This window comes from Zingiber officinale, chromosome 10B (assembly GCF_018446385.1).
Source record: "Zingiber officinale cultivar Zhangliang chromosome 10B, Zo_v1.1, whole genome shotgun sequence".
Classification (NCBI taxonomy): domain Eukaryota; kingdom Viridiplantae; phylum Streptophyta; class Magnoliopsida; order Zingiberales; family Zingiberaceae; genus Zingiber; species Zingiber officinale.
Window position 1 is genome coordinate 330,057 of NC_056005.1, and position 12,989 is coordinate 343,045.

Genomic DNA, 12,989 nt, shown 5'->3' on the forward strand with positions numbered 1-12,989 from the left:
CCTGACATACTCTCCATTTCCTTATCCTCGTGTTAGGCATACACCCTACTTGGCCTATAATAGCCTCATCAAATAGACTATCTCCCTAGGAATATCCAAGAACATGTGGCAATAGATGAATGGAGAAATTGTTACGAGATTGTTAGTTCTGGTCTCCTAGATGCTCTCTTACAAACACGTGGTGTTTGGTGAGTGGTGAGATAATTAATAGCTGTCGAATTTGGCCCCCTCATTGGCACTTACGAGGATGAAGGAGAAGCATGTTGCCTCTACATCATCAAATGGGGAGATGCTCTTTTGACAGTATATATACTCTAAAGAAGGTAAAGACAAAGGACTTCTTCTTCCCCATTTTGGGACTCCGCCTGGTCCGATCCTTCTGCTCCACCTTCTCCTTCCTGCATACTATATTAAGCAAACTCTAATTTGAGACTCAGAATGGCTTGTCGGGACTCCTTGATGCCAGCTTGACTATTGAAGTGCGTGTCAGGTCCACCTCATTACAACAGGTCAAGGAAACCTAGTATCGCGATAGCGACTGAGACTTTGCTTATCCTCTTATCCCCTCTCGCTAATGGCTTTGCCTTATGATAGGCTAGGAAAACCTAGCATCATGCTAGCGACTAAAATTTCGCTTTCCCTCTTAGCCCCACTCGCTAATAGCTCTGCCTTACGACAGGGCAAAAAATTCTAGTATCGGTTAGTGACCGAAACTATGTCTGTCCTCTTAGCCCTACTCGCTAATGGTTTCACCTTACGACGAGCCAGAAAAACCTAGCATTGTGCTAGTGGTTGACTTTACTTGACATCTTAACCTCACTCGCTAATGACTCTGTCTTACAATAGGTCAAGAAAACCTAGCATCGTACTAGCTATTAAAACTTTGCTAGCCCTCTTAACCCCACTTGTTAATGGATCCACTTTACGATAGACCAGGAAAATTTAGCATCGTGTGCGATTGAGATTCTGTCTGTCCTCTTAACCACACTCGCTAATGGCTCTGCCTTATGATAGTCTGGTAAAATCTAGCATCACACTGGTGACTGAGATTGTCTACCCTCTTATCCCCACTCACTAATGGCTCAGCCTTACGACAAGCTAGGAAAATCTAGCATCACGTTAGCAACTAAGATTCTGTATGCCCTCTTAACTCCACTTGCTAATGACTCTGCCTTACGATAAGCCAGGAAAATCTAACACTGTGCTATCGACTGAGACTCTGTCCGCCCTTGTAACCCCACTTGTTAACGGCTCCACCTTACGATAGGCTCAAAAAACTTGTCATCACGTTAGCGAATGAGACCCTGCTTCTCCTCTTAGAACCACTCGCCAATGGCTTTGCCTTACGATAGACTCAGAACTTCTAGCCCCGAGCTAGTGATTTAGCGTTATGATAGGCTTGACCAGGAACATCTCAGCCTCGCCATACAAGGCAACACGGTCTTTTCAAGCAGTTCATTCTTCCCTACTTGACACCTTGAGATTATTCGCTTAAGTTGTTATGATGATAAGTCTAGAGATTTATTTTATATAATTTCAATTCAGCATACACCCTCTATCTCTGTAAAAAATTATCACACAAATCCGACCCATACAATGGGTCTGACACTTCTAGCCCTGTGCTAGCAACTTAGCCCAAGGAATGAGGTTTGCTAGGAGATGAGATACCTACTCGGACTTGGCCTCAATGGCCCACCTCCATGTCTTAGCTCAAATCATGACATTGCTCTGCTTGGTCTCAGATCCTGATATCATTTATACTGTGACCTCAGTTGATGACACCCCCTCTATTTCAGTCTTATGATAGGCTCCGAACTCTTAACTCCAACCAACAACTTAGCTCTAGGATATGTTGGGAACCACAAGTCCCGAATCAGGTACTTTGATTTACGACAAACTCGATGTCTCTATGCTTATGACTTTATGTCAGATCATTCACTGCTCAATACTCCTCAAGGCAAACATGTTAAAAGAAGACAACCATGCATACCACTCAGCCAAGCTCCTGATCATTTCTCACTTAGATTTTTGGGGGGAGGATCATTGCCTTAGTTGTTGTCTTGTTTATTTCTCACTCGGATACACTATAAAAGCACACACTCAACGCATACCAATAAGGCAAGTTTTGAAAAGTAATAACTATTCATAATGAAGGTTTTTGTAATAAGACGGAAGATAACATAAAGATAACTAGAGATAACTAAAGGCAAGTTTTAGAAAATCCAAAAAAATAGAGGTAGCATTTTAAGTGGCAGGCATTGTTAGTTCGCCTTCTCAGAGGCAAGTAGTTCGTTCCAGACCTTCTGCAGTTCAGAAATATCAAATCACTTCCCCTTGAGATGAGATTTGATTGGATGAACTAATGAATGACACCTTCATATCCATGCTGGAGCATTCTACATGTTCTCTGCGCAAGCAGGCTATAAAATTTTTCAGAGGTTAGGAAAGTTTTCTTCTGCTCCTCATCATCTTTGCGGATAGTCAACTCAGAGACTACTTTTGCCCGCTTCTCTTTCTCTTTTGATAAATGCTGCTCAAAGTCTTACCTATTCGCGACTGGCTCACGAAGGGCTTTGCAAAGCTTGGCTTACTTGGCCTCAAGGGCTATAACGTTCTCTCCTCGCCTTAGCAGCCTCTTTTGTGAAAGCCATAGATAACTCCTTAGTTTTGTCCACCTCCTCCTCTAAAACCATAGTCGTGGAACTAGCATGTTTCAAGGACTGCTTATGTTCGTATGTTTCCTTGACTTGAAGCTCGACCTCTTGTCACAGTTTCTCCAATTCAGCTATGTCTGCCTTGGCCTCAATAGGAGCTTCCTTTATTCGCAGATGATGTTGTCTGAATCTCTTCTATCTCCTAGCTCAGCTGTGCAGGTTGGCCTACTAGCTCTGTTAACTACACCTCCATCTGTTGAAATCGCTTGACGAAGACGATTAGTCTGTGGTGAAGCTCGGGATGCTCCTTCCAAGTCTACACAAACATGAAATTTCAACTATAATATTTGCTAAGTGAATTGAACATGGGGTCATACCTTTGTGAGAGAGGCATTAAGGACCTCACTTAAGTTGCCCAACTCCATGCTTGGTAAGATCTTAGTCTCATACCGATGGAGTCTCTCTACAGAATACTTTGACCTATTTTTTTCTCTTCACAGTCAGCCTAGGGATTTTGGGACGGCAGGATAGAACCAAAGTTCGAATGTGTTGGCTCAGAAGATGAAGACACCTAGTGTTGAGACATGCTGCATGAGTTGGAGAGCGCTTTCCTGGATTCTTGAACAATGGATTTGCCAGCAGCCATAGAGGTAACCAAGGCCCCTGACGCTTCAGCTTTTCCTTTAGTGCTTGCTGCATGAGGGTAGCTTCTTATTGATGGTGGCACCAAGTGGCTTTCCATTTAAGATTGGATCGATTTCCATCTCCTGGTGTTGAACTGCGGTTTAGGCCTTAGTCTTGGACTTTTATATTTCGGGAGGCTCTCTCAACTCGACGATCGAGACCATCATCTCAGCAACAAAGGATTCCAGCACTACAAGAAGGAACCCCCATCTCGGCTATAGCCTCGGAAGTCTCAGTCATAGCTGTAACTGTTAGAGTGTATACTAAAAGCCTAATTTTTGTAAATATTTATTTTTGAAATAAAAAAAATCACATTGGTCTAATGTCTACATTTATTTGTTAAGTGTAGTTGTTCAATTAATTTATATTGTAGATAACATGATGTGTGGTGTCATATACAGAAGATCATGTTATCAGTTCTTTATAAATTATAAACAGTTGCTCACGACTAAGATGGAAAGGAACAAACCATTGGAATAGTCGTAGTGTAATTAGGTATTAGTTTATCTTGACTAATAAATTACACTAGTACACTCTAAGTGTATTAAGTAGGACTATTTTAGGTAAGTTCTTTTTATATTGACTTAATAAAAGAATTAAACCTTAGTTATTATGGAAGTGTGTGCTCTTAATCCTAATATAATAATAAGCATATATATTTAGTATTTATTTCTTTAACTTATCAAAGGGTGAGATTTAGCTCGATAAATCAATAGGCCCGATAAGTTGAGAAATGATATTACTTATAGTGTGTGTTGTTGATTATAGAAGGAAACTGTGCCTAGTCATCTAAGTTGAAAATACCCCCAAGAGGAGCTCATAAGGATTGTCATGTTAAACCCTGCAGGTGGACTTAGTCCAACATGACAATGAGGTTAAGTGGTACTACTCTTGGACTAAGATATTAATTAAAATGAGTTGTCAGTAACTCAATTAATTAGTGGACATTCGATATCTTAAATATAGGGAGACTAACACACTCATGATGAGAAGGAGCCCATAATATAATTTGGGATTGGTGCGGTAGTGCAATAATAACTCTCTAGTGGAATGAGTTATTGTTGATGAACTTGAGTTGTGTGTTCAGGGCGAACACGAGATACTCAAGCTCGTCGGAAGGCCAAAACCAATTTCTCCTCTAGGTCTCTGTCGTAGCCTTATTAAAGTCTCAAGTCCATCCAAATAAAAACCCATCTTGGTGTCTAAGAAGGGGGCCGACCCAAGGCTTGGTGACCAAGCCAAGGGCCGACCACCATCTCCTCAAGAGGGCCGACCCTATGCTTGGTGCCCAAGCAAAGGAGGGGCCGACCACTATATTTCAAATTAGGTGGGGTGTTTTGAATTTTTAAAATCTTCTCTTTGTAGATAACTACAAGTTTAAAAGAGAGATTTTAAAATTTAAAACTTTCCTTATTTGAATTAGGTCATTTAAAAGATAGTTTTAAAAGTTTTAAAACTTTCCTTATTTAACCATCCTCATGATTTTTTAAAAGAGAGTTTTAAATTTAAAACTTTCCTTTTTTGTAACCATGTTAAAAAAAAAGAAATTTTAGAAGAGAAGTTGTAAATTTTAAAACTTGGTTTTAATTTTTTAAAACTTTCCTTTTTTAACATCCACATAAGGAAAGAGAGCTTGTAAAATTTTATAAGAGAATTTCTTCTTTTATAAAATTTTATAAAAAATTATTTCTCTTGATGATGATGTGGCCGACCACCCTTGCTTGGTGTCCAAGCAAGGGGCCGGCCATTAAAAGCATCCAATCATCCATGATTCAATCAATTGAATCAATGATTGATGATTGAATCAATCGAGAGGAAAGAAAAGGAAAAATAAAAGCGGAAAAGGAAAAACAAGAGGAAGATTTTAATTTTTATAAAAAGTCTTTCCTTATTTACCTTGGGCAAATAATATAAAAGAAGGGGAGAGGAGGCCTCATGAATGATCAATTCTTATTCTCAAGTTGGTGCTCCCTCTTGTGGCCGACCCTCTCCCTCTTCTTTTCCCCTTGCTCTCTTTTGTTCTCTTGTGGTGGTGGCAGGATTTTAAAGAAGGAGAAAGAAGGCTTTTGGGTGGTGTTCATCTTGGAGGTTTGTCGCCCACACGACGTCCAAGGCGAGGTGAGGAATACGACGAAAGATCTCGAGGTTATTAGTATACAAAGAAAAGGTATAACTAGTAATTGCTTTCCGCATCATGCTAGTTATTTTTCTTTGTATGAATTCCAAATACAAGAGACATTAGATTTAAGTTTTTTTGAATTTGTAATTCGAGTTGTGTTTTTTTTATTTTTCAAATTTGTGATTTGATTGTTCTTTTCGGTTAAACCTAATGTTATTTTAGGAAATTAAATATTGAATTTCTATTAAAGGCTTTATCGGGGCAGTGGTGGATGATCTCATACCCAAGAAGATCTAGTACCTCGCCATGTTTGACCTGGGAACCGATTTTAGAAAAAAATATTTAATTAACTTTATAACATAGGTTGATTTGGATCAATAGTGTTAAGTTTCGCTTGCTATCCAAATCTAAACCATTAATAACAGATAAGTTAAATTTGGAATCAATAATGTTAAGTTCCGTTTGTGATTCCTAATTTAACTTCTAAAGAACACAATGGGTTGTTTAGGAAAGGTTCAACACTTGTACAAAATTTTTGTACAGTGAAACCGGTACGATCTTCCTAGGACTAACCAACAGTAACTGCATCCGTAGAAGTCTCGACTATGACTGTAGTAGACTCGCCTGCCACAAAGGAGTGGGGTGGCAACAACTTTGATGATCCCTTGACAATGTCCTCTGAGGTCCATATGTCATCCATAGAAGGCAAGTTCTATTTCCACTTTTTGTTCATCGAGGCATTAAACATAATTTGATCTGCAAAGACAAGAACAGTTAATTAGTAAAAAGAAAAACTTAACCAAAGATATGCCTTACTTAGTTAGTCGTCTAAAGGGATTGCATTTAGACTTAGCTTGGTATGGTAAAGTAGTGTCTCATTCTCCACTAGATGGGCGACACTAAACTTTAGACTGCCTACAATCTTAGTCAGCTCCAAGTATGCCTGCTCCAATCTATACTGTCCAAATGGTAGTTGAGTTGGCAGATCATTTTGCTAAGTGGTGCGCCAGGTGTACGATGTGGGTTGGGGGGGGGGGGGGGGTTGACAAAAATGAGGGGCCTCTTCATCCGTGGTGCGAGGAAGGGTACTTGTTGAGAAAATTACATCCTGATTGACTATGAAATAGAAAACCTGGAGCTCTCCCCATAGTGAGAAAAAGTAGTGAAAGAGTACTCAATCAAGAGGGTCATAGTACAATCGATAAATAATGATGGCACTACATATCATGTGATAGGAATTAGGGGCAAACTGGGACAAAGGTGTTGGGTGTTTCTAAGTACGATTTAAAATTTTTATTTTGAAAACAAGCAATAGAAACATAATAATTTTCTAAATTATTACAACATGCATTATACACATACGTGATTCACACATGTAGATATAATCATAGAAAATAAAATTCTTTGTTTAGATCATACTTGTTAGATGACGTGTAGCAAAAGAAACTTTTAGAAAGGTTGCCTCTATCTATATCTATGTCGAGATATCTTCGAGACGGCTTCTCAAAGCCATAAGTTTCATCTTCGCTTCGGTACTAGCCAAAGAGAGGAGATGGTGTGATCTGAGAGAGTTCTCCGGATCGACTTTGTGCCCGGCAATGAGGCTTTGTGCCTCATTGCTGGAGAACTCTCTTTGTGCTCGGCAATGAGGAGATGGTATTTCTTTTCTACTTATGATCTTCTTGATCAAATGATAGCGTGAAACATATGCTTAGATCGTTGATGAGACCTTGATTTTTTAGCCCGTGCAATGACCTCATTGTTGTCGCAATAAACTGATAATGCTTTAGCAATGCTTGGAATCATAATAAGTTCAGTGACGAACTTCTTAATTCAAACCACTTCCTTTGCTGCTTCAAAACCAGCTATGTATTCTGTCTCAATAGTAGATTCAAGAACGATTTTTGTTTGAAACTTTTCAACTAATTGTGGCTCCATTTAAGATAAATATGTATCCAAACTAGAATTTAAAGTCATCCTTGTCCGTCTGAAAGCTAACATCAGTATATCCGCGTATTACCATATCACCATCTCTATATACTAAGAACGCATCCTTAGTTATTCTCAAGTACTTAAGAATTGACTTAACAACTACCCAGTGATCCATTCCTAGATCCAATTGATATCCGCTCATGACACTCAGAGTATACGATACATCGGGCCTAGTTTATAATATAAAATATATGATCGATCCTATAGCTGATGCATATGGGATTTGACTCATACACATCCTCTTCTCTTGTGTGCTTGGGAAGATAGATTTTGAAAGGTGAATTCCATGTCTCATGGGATAAAAATCTTTCTTGGATTATTCCATGCTAAATCATTTAGCACTTTATCTATATATGTAGACCGTGAAAGATTAATCAACCATCTTGACCTATCTCTACAGATCTTTATCTCAAGAATATAGGTTGCTTCTTCCATGTCTTTGATGGAGAACGCTTTGGACAACCAAAATTTAACTGATTATAGAATAGATATCTCATTTCCTATGAGCAATATGTCATCAATATATAACACTAGGAATACGACCGCACTCCTACTAACTTTCATATACAGACAAGGTTCATTTGAATTTTATGAGAAATCAAACTTGTTGATTACCTCATCAAAACAGATATTCTAACTCCTAGATTTTTGCTTCAGTCCATAAATGGACCATTAAATCTTGTATACTTTGGTTTTGTTAACAGATATGAAATCTTCAAGTTGTATATCCTCGAATAGATTTCTGTTAAGGAAAGATGTTTTCACATGTATTTATCATATCTTATAATCATAATGAGTTGTAATGGTCAAAAGCCGTGGTATAGTTAGGATTTTCAATTTAGGGGGGAAGGAATTCAACAAATTAAAAAAAATAATACAACACAAAAAATGTATAATAAAAGTTATATATGAACTTCATATGTTTTTTACAATATCACTCTTCGAGATTTCATATTTTGAAAATGTTGAATAATAGCTTCATTATCAATGGTATCAAACACATCTCGCTCAATATATGATATCAAACAATCATTTATCATATCATCTCCCTGTTAGAGTGTATACTGAAAGCCTAAGCTTTTGTAAACATTTATTTTGAATAAAGAATCACATTTGGTCAAATTATCTACATTTGTTTGTAGTTGTTCAATTAATTTATATTGTAGATAACATAGTATGTGGTGTCACATACAAAAGATAATGTTATCAGTACCTTATAAATTATAAACAGTAGCTCACGACCAAAATGGAAAGGAACAAATCATTGGAAGGTCGTAGTGTAATTAGGTATTAGTTTATCTTAACTATATAATTACACTAGTACACTTAGAGTGTATTGAGTAGGACCATCAGAGGTCGTTTTCTTTTATACTGACTTTATAAAGGAACAAAGACCTCAATTATTATGGAAGTGTGTACTTTTAATCCTAATATAATAACAACCACATATATTTGATATTTATTTCTTTAATTTATCAATGGGTGAGATTTAGTTTGATAAATCAATAAGTCCGATAAGTTGGGAAATGATATCACTTATAGTGTGTGTTGTTGATTATAGAAGGAAACTGTGTCCTAGTGATCTAGGTTGATAATGTCCCCAAGAAGAGCTCATAAGGATTGTCATGTTAAACCCTGCAGGTGGACTTAGTCCGACATGACGATAAAGTTGAGTGGTACTATTCTTGGACTAAGATATTGATTAAATGAGTTGTCAGTAACTCACTTAATTAGTGGACATTTGACATCTTAAACACAGGGAGACTAACACACTCATAATAAGAAGGAGCCCAAAAATGTAATTTGGGATTGGTGCGGTAGTTCAATAATAATTCTCTAGTGGAATGAATTATTATTGATAAAATTAAGTTGTGTGTTCGGGGCGAACACGGGATGCTTAATTTTATCGGGAGACCAAAACCAATTTCTCCTCTCGGTCCCTATCGTAGCCTCTTATTTATAGAGTATTATATTCACCTATACCCACCTTCATACCCATGATATAGGGGCTGGCCAAGCTAGCTTGTGGATCAAGCTAGGGCCGGCCAAACCATTGGTTCATGGGTGGCCGACCCTAGCTTGAACCCAAGCTAAGGTGGCCGGCCCTAGTAAATTAAAAAAGAATTTTAATTTTAAATTTTTTTTATGTGAAAGATATAATTTATTGGAGAGATTAAAAATTAAAATATCTCTTTTATAAGGTTCTACAAAAGATTAAAGAAAGAGATTAAATCTCTTTCCTTATTTGTAGATTGGAAAGATATTTTATTTTTCTTCTTTGTAAATTATTCACATGTAGGAAAATTAAAATTATAGAAATTTCTTTTTATCAACCATGAAAGGATTTTAAAGTAAAATTTTATTTTTTAAAATTTTCGAAGACAAATAAGGAATTTTAATTGTTGATTGAAAATTGCCTTGTTTGCTCTCCATGAGGTGGCCGACCATGACTTGAAAGATTAGGAAATTTTGTTTAATTTTTCTTAATTAATTCATGTCAAGGAAAGTTAAGGAAATTTTATTGTAATTAAATTTCCTTATTTGCCAAAGCTAAGGATTATAAAAGAGGGGGTTTTGGGAGCCTTCAAGGTGAACAACCTCTATTATTTTCTCCCTCTTTTCTTCCTTGGTGTGGCTGGCTATTCCCTTTCTCTTCTCTCCATCCTTGTGGCCGAAATTCTCTTCTCTCTTGGAGATCAAGGTATGGCCGAATTCTAGCTTGGAGAAGAAGGAGAGAAAGCTTGCATCCCTTGGAGCATTGGTGGTGGTTTCTCTTCATCCTTGGAGGTGCTCTTGATTTGGCCGAACCTTGCAAGGAGGAGAAGAAGGTGCTTTGGTGGTTTCTCATCTAGGAAGATCGTTGCCCACACAACGTCCGAGGTTAGAAGAGGAATACGGTAGAAGACCTAGAGGTTTTTGCTAGCAAAAGAAAAGGTATACTAGTATTTAATTTCCGCATCATACTAGTTTTTTATTTCTTTGTAAAATACCAAATACAAGAGGCATGCGATTCTAGTATTTCGAATTTGTTTTCGATGTTGTGTTCTTTTGTTTTCCTTTTTCTTTTGATTTGATTGTTCTTTTTTATTGACCTAAAGTTATTTAAGGAAATTAAATATTAGCTTTCCTTAAAAGGCTTTGTCTAGGCGGTGGTGGTTGTTCCCATATCTAAGAAGGTCATGTGCCTCGCCATGCAGTTCTGGAAGACAATTTTAGAAATTAATATTTAATGGAATTAATAACCTAGGTGATTTGGATTAAACGTGTTAAGTTCCGTACAAGATCCAAGTCTAAACCTAAAAGAACAAATAGATTAAACTTTGGATCAAACGTGTAAAGTTCCGCAGGCAATCCAAGTTTAATTTAAAAGAACACATGGTAGCTAGGAAAAGGTTCAGACCTTTGTACAAAATTTTTGTACAGTGGAACCATTAGGTTTTCCGAGTAGCAATCAACACTCCCAACCGATTTCGAAGTGAGATTTTGATTATTTTCATTGCTGAAAACACTCTCTCTACAGTTGCAGTTGCAACAGGTAATAGCAATGCTAACTTCAAAAGTAAATATACCAAAGGATATAGACGATGTTTTTTCAATTGAACCATCCTTTTAGCAAGCTGGCTAATCCCCACAACCTCAGAGAATTGATTGCTACTTCGTATATCAAAAATAAAGTTATCAAGTTGAGGCTCAAGATGCATTAACTCCATTGGGAAAAAATCGGATGGATAAAACGGAGCAAATTGAAGTAATTTTCTCTTATCATAAGCAGAGAATGAATTTGATGGATCAAGACAACTCATACACAACAACAACTCCATGTTCACCTCGTTAAAGCGACTGTTCAACTCCTGAAGTTGCAAATCTATCACTTCATAAAACGTTTCAACACGATAATAGTGAAGATTTGTCCTTCCTTCAATATTTCGTCGTGATCTCCCATGAAAGACGAACAAGTCTTCCATGTGCGGGGTGACTACCTCATACTTAACACAAAATAAAGAAACTTCATTCAGTAACAAATCCCAACCATCATCTCTCATAGTTTGCAGTTGATGTTTGCTTGATCTTACAAGAATCATGACATTTACAATGTCTTGATCTTTTCTTTGTAAAGCTTGCGACAAATCATTCGTGACTCCCAAGATATTCTTCATTAAGTGCATCTGAAATATAAATTCATATTTTCCAATCAATTCCAACAGATTATTTGCTTATGCTCTTTGCTTGTGATCTTTTCCCTCCTCTTCAACAAATAAAAGGACACCAATAATTGAAGGATACAAATGTATCAAACTTAACAATGTATTATAATGTGAACCCCAACGTGTGCTCCTAGCTCTTTTTAATGTCATCTCTTGATTCATACCTTGTCTAGTGAAGATATCATCATTGCAAATTCCTTTAATAACTTTTTCAAATTGTTTCTCACGAAGTATATCTCTTCGCTTGCATAACGCTCCAACAATATTGTTCAATTGTGCAACCACATCAAAAAAAGTAGAAATTCTTATATGATTTTCAGCAACAACTACAAGTGTAAGTTGTAGTTAATGAGCAAAACAATGAACATAATAAGCAGAAGGGTTCTCCATCATAATTAAGCTTTTTAAGCCATTGAATTCTCCTCACATATTGCTAGCTCCATCGTATCCTTGCCCCCGCAAATTAGATATAGATAATCCATGTTGGCACAACAAAGAATCAATAGCAGTTTTAAGTCATAAGACAGTAGTGTCGCTTACATGTACAAGGCCTAGAAAGCGCTCAACAATATTTCCCCTTTCATCTACAAACCGTAAAGCAACTGCCATTTGTTCTTTAACAGATATATCACGAGCCTCATCAACCAATATAGTAAATAATTCATCACCGAGATATCCAAGAATAGAATTAGTGGTTAAATAAGCAATGGATCTGATAATATCTTTCTGAATATCAGGCGATGTCAATTTCAGATTTGAGGGAGCATTGTCTAGTGCAACTCTATTGATATCCTCGTTATGGTCAGCAAGAAATCTTAACAATTCAAGAAAATTACCATGATTGAGTGAGTTTGTTGATTCATCATGATCACGAAATGCTAATCCTTGACGCACAAGAAATCTTATGCAATCAATTGATGCTGTCAAATGAACACGATAATCGATAGCTACTTGACTAGACTGATTGACCAAATAAGTTTCAATATGTTGTTTTTGATTCATTAAATCATAAGACGCCATCATGCACCTGTTGTGAATGCTGCTCTGATTTCCAACATGTTCATTAAATTTTTCTTTCTTTCTCTAATTTTTAAATCCCTCAGTAACAAAAGAATCACCACCACTTTGACCACCATGATCCGCTTTGAATAAATAGCAATAAAGACAAAAAGCCGCATCTTTTGCAATGCTGTATTCTAGCCAATTAGGATGAAGACTAAACCATATAGCTCGAAATCTTCGTTTCTCTTTGGGACAAGAACGCCAAGGAAATTCATGATTTTAGGCTGAAAAGGACCTTTTTGCAAATAGTAACGTCGAACAATCTCCCTTTCA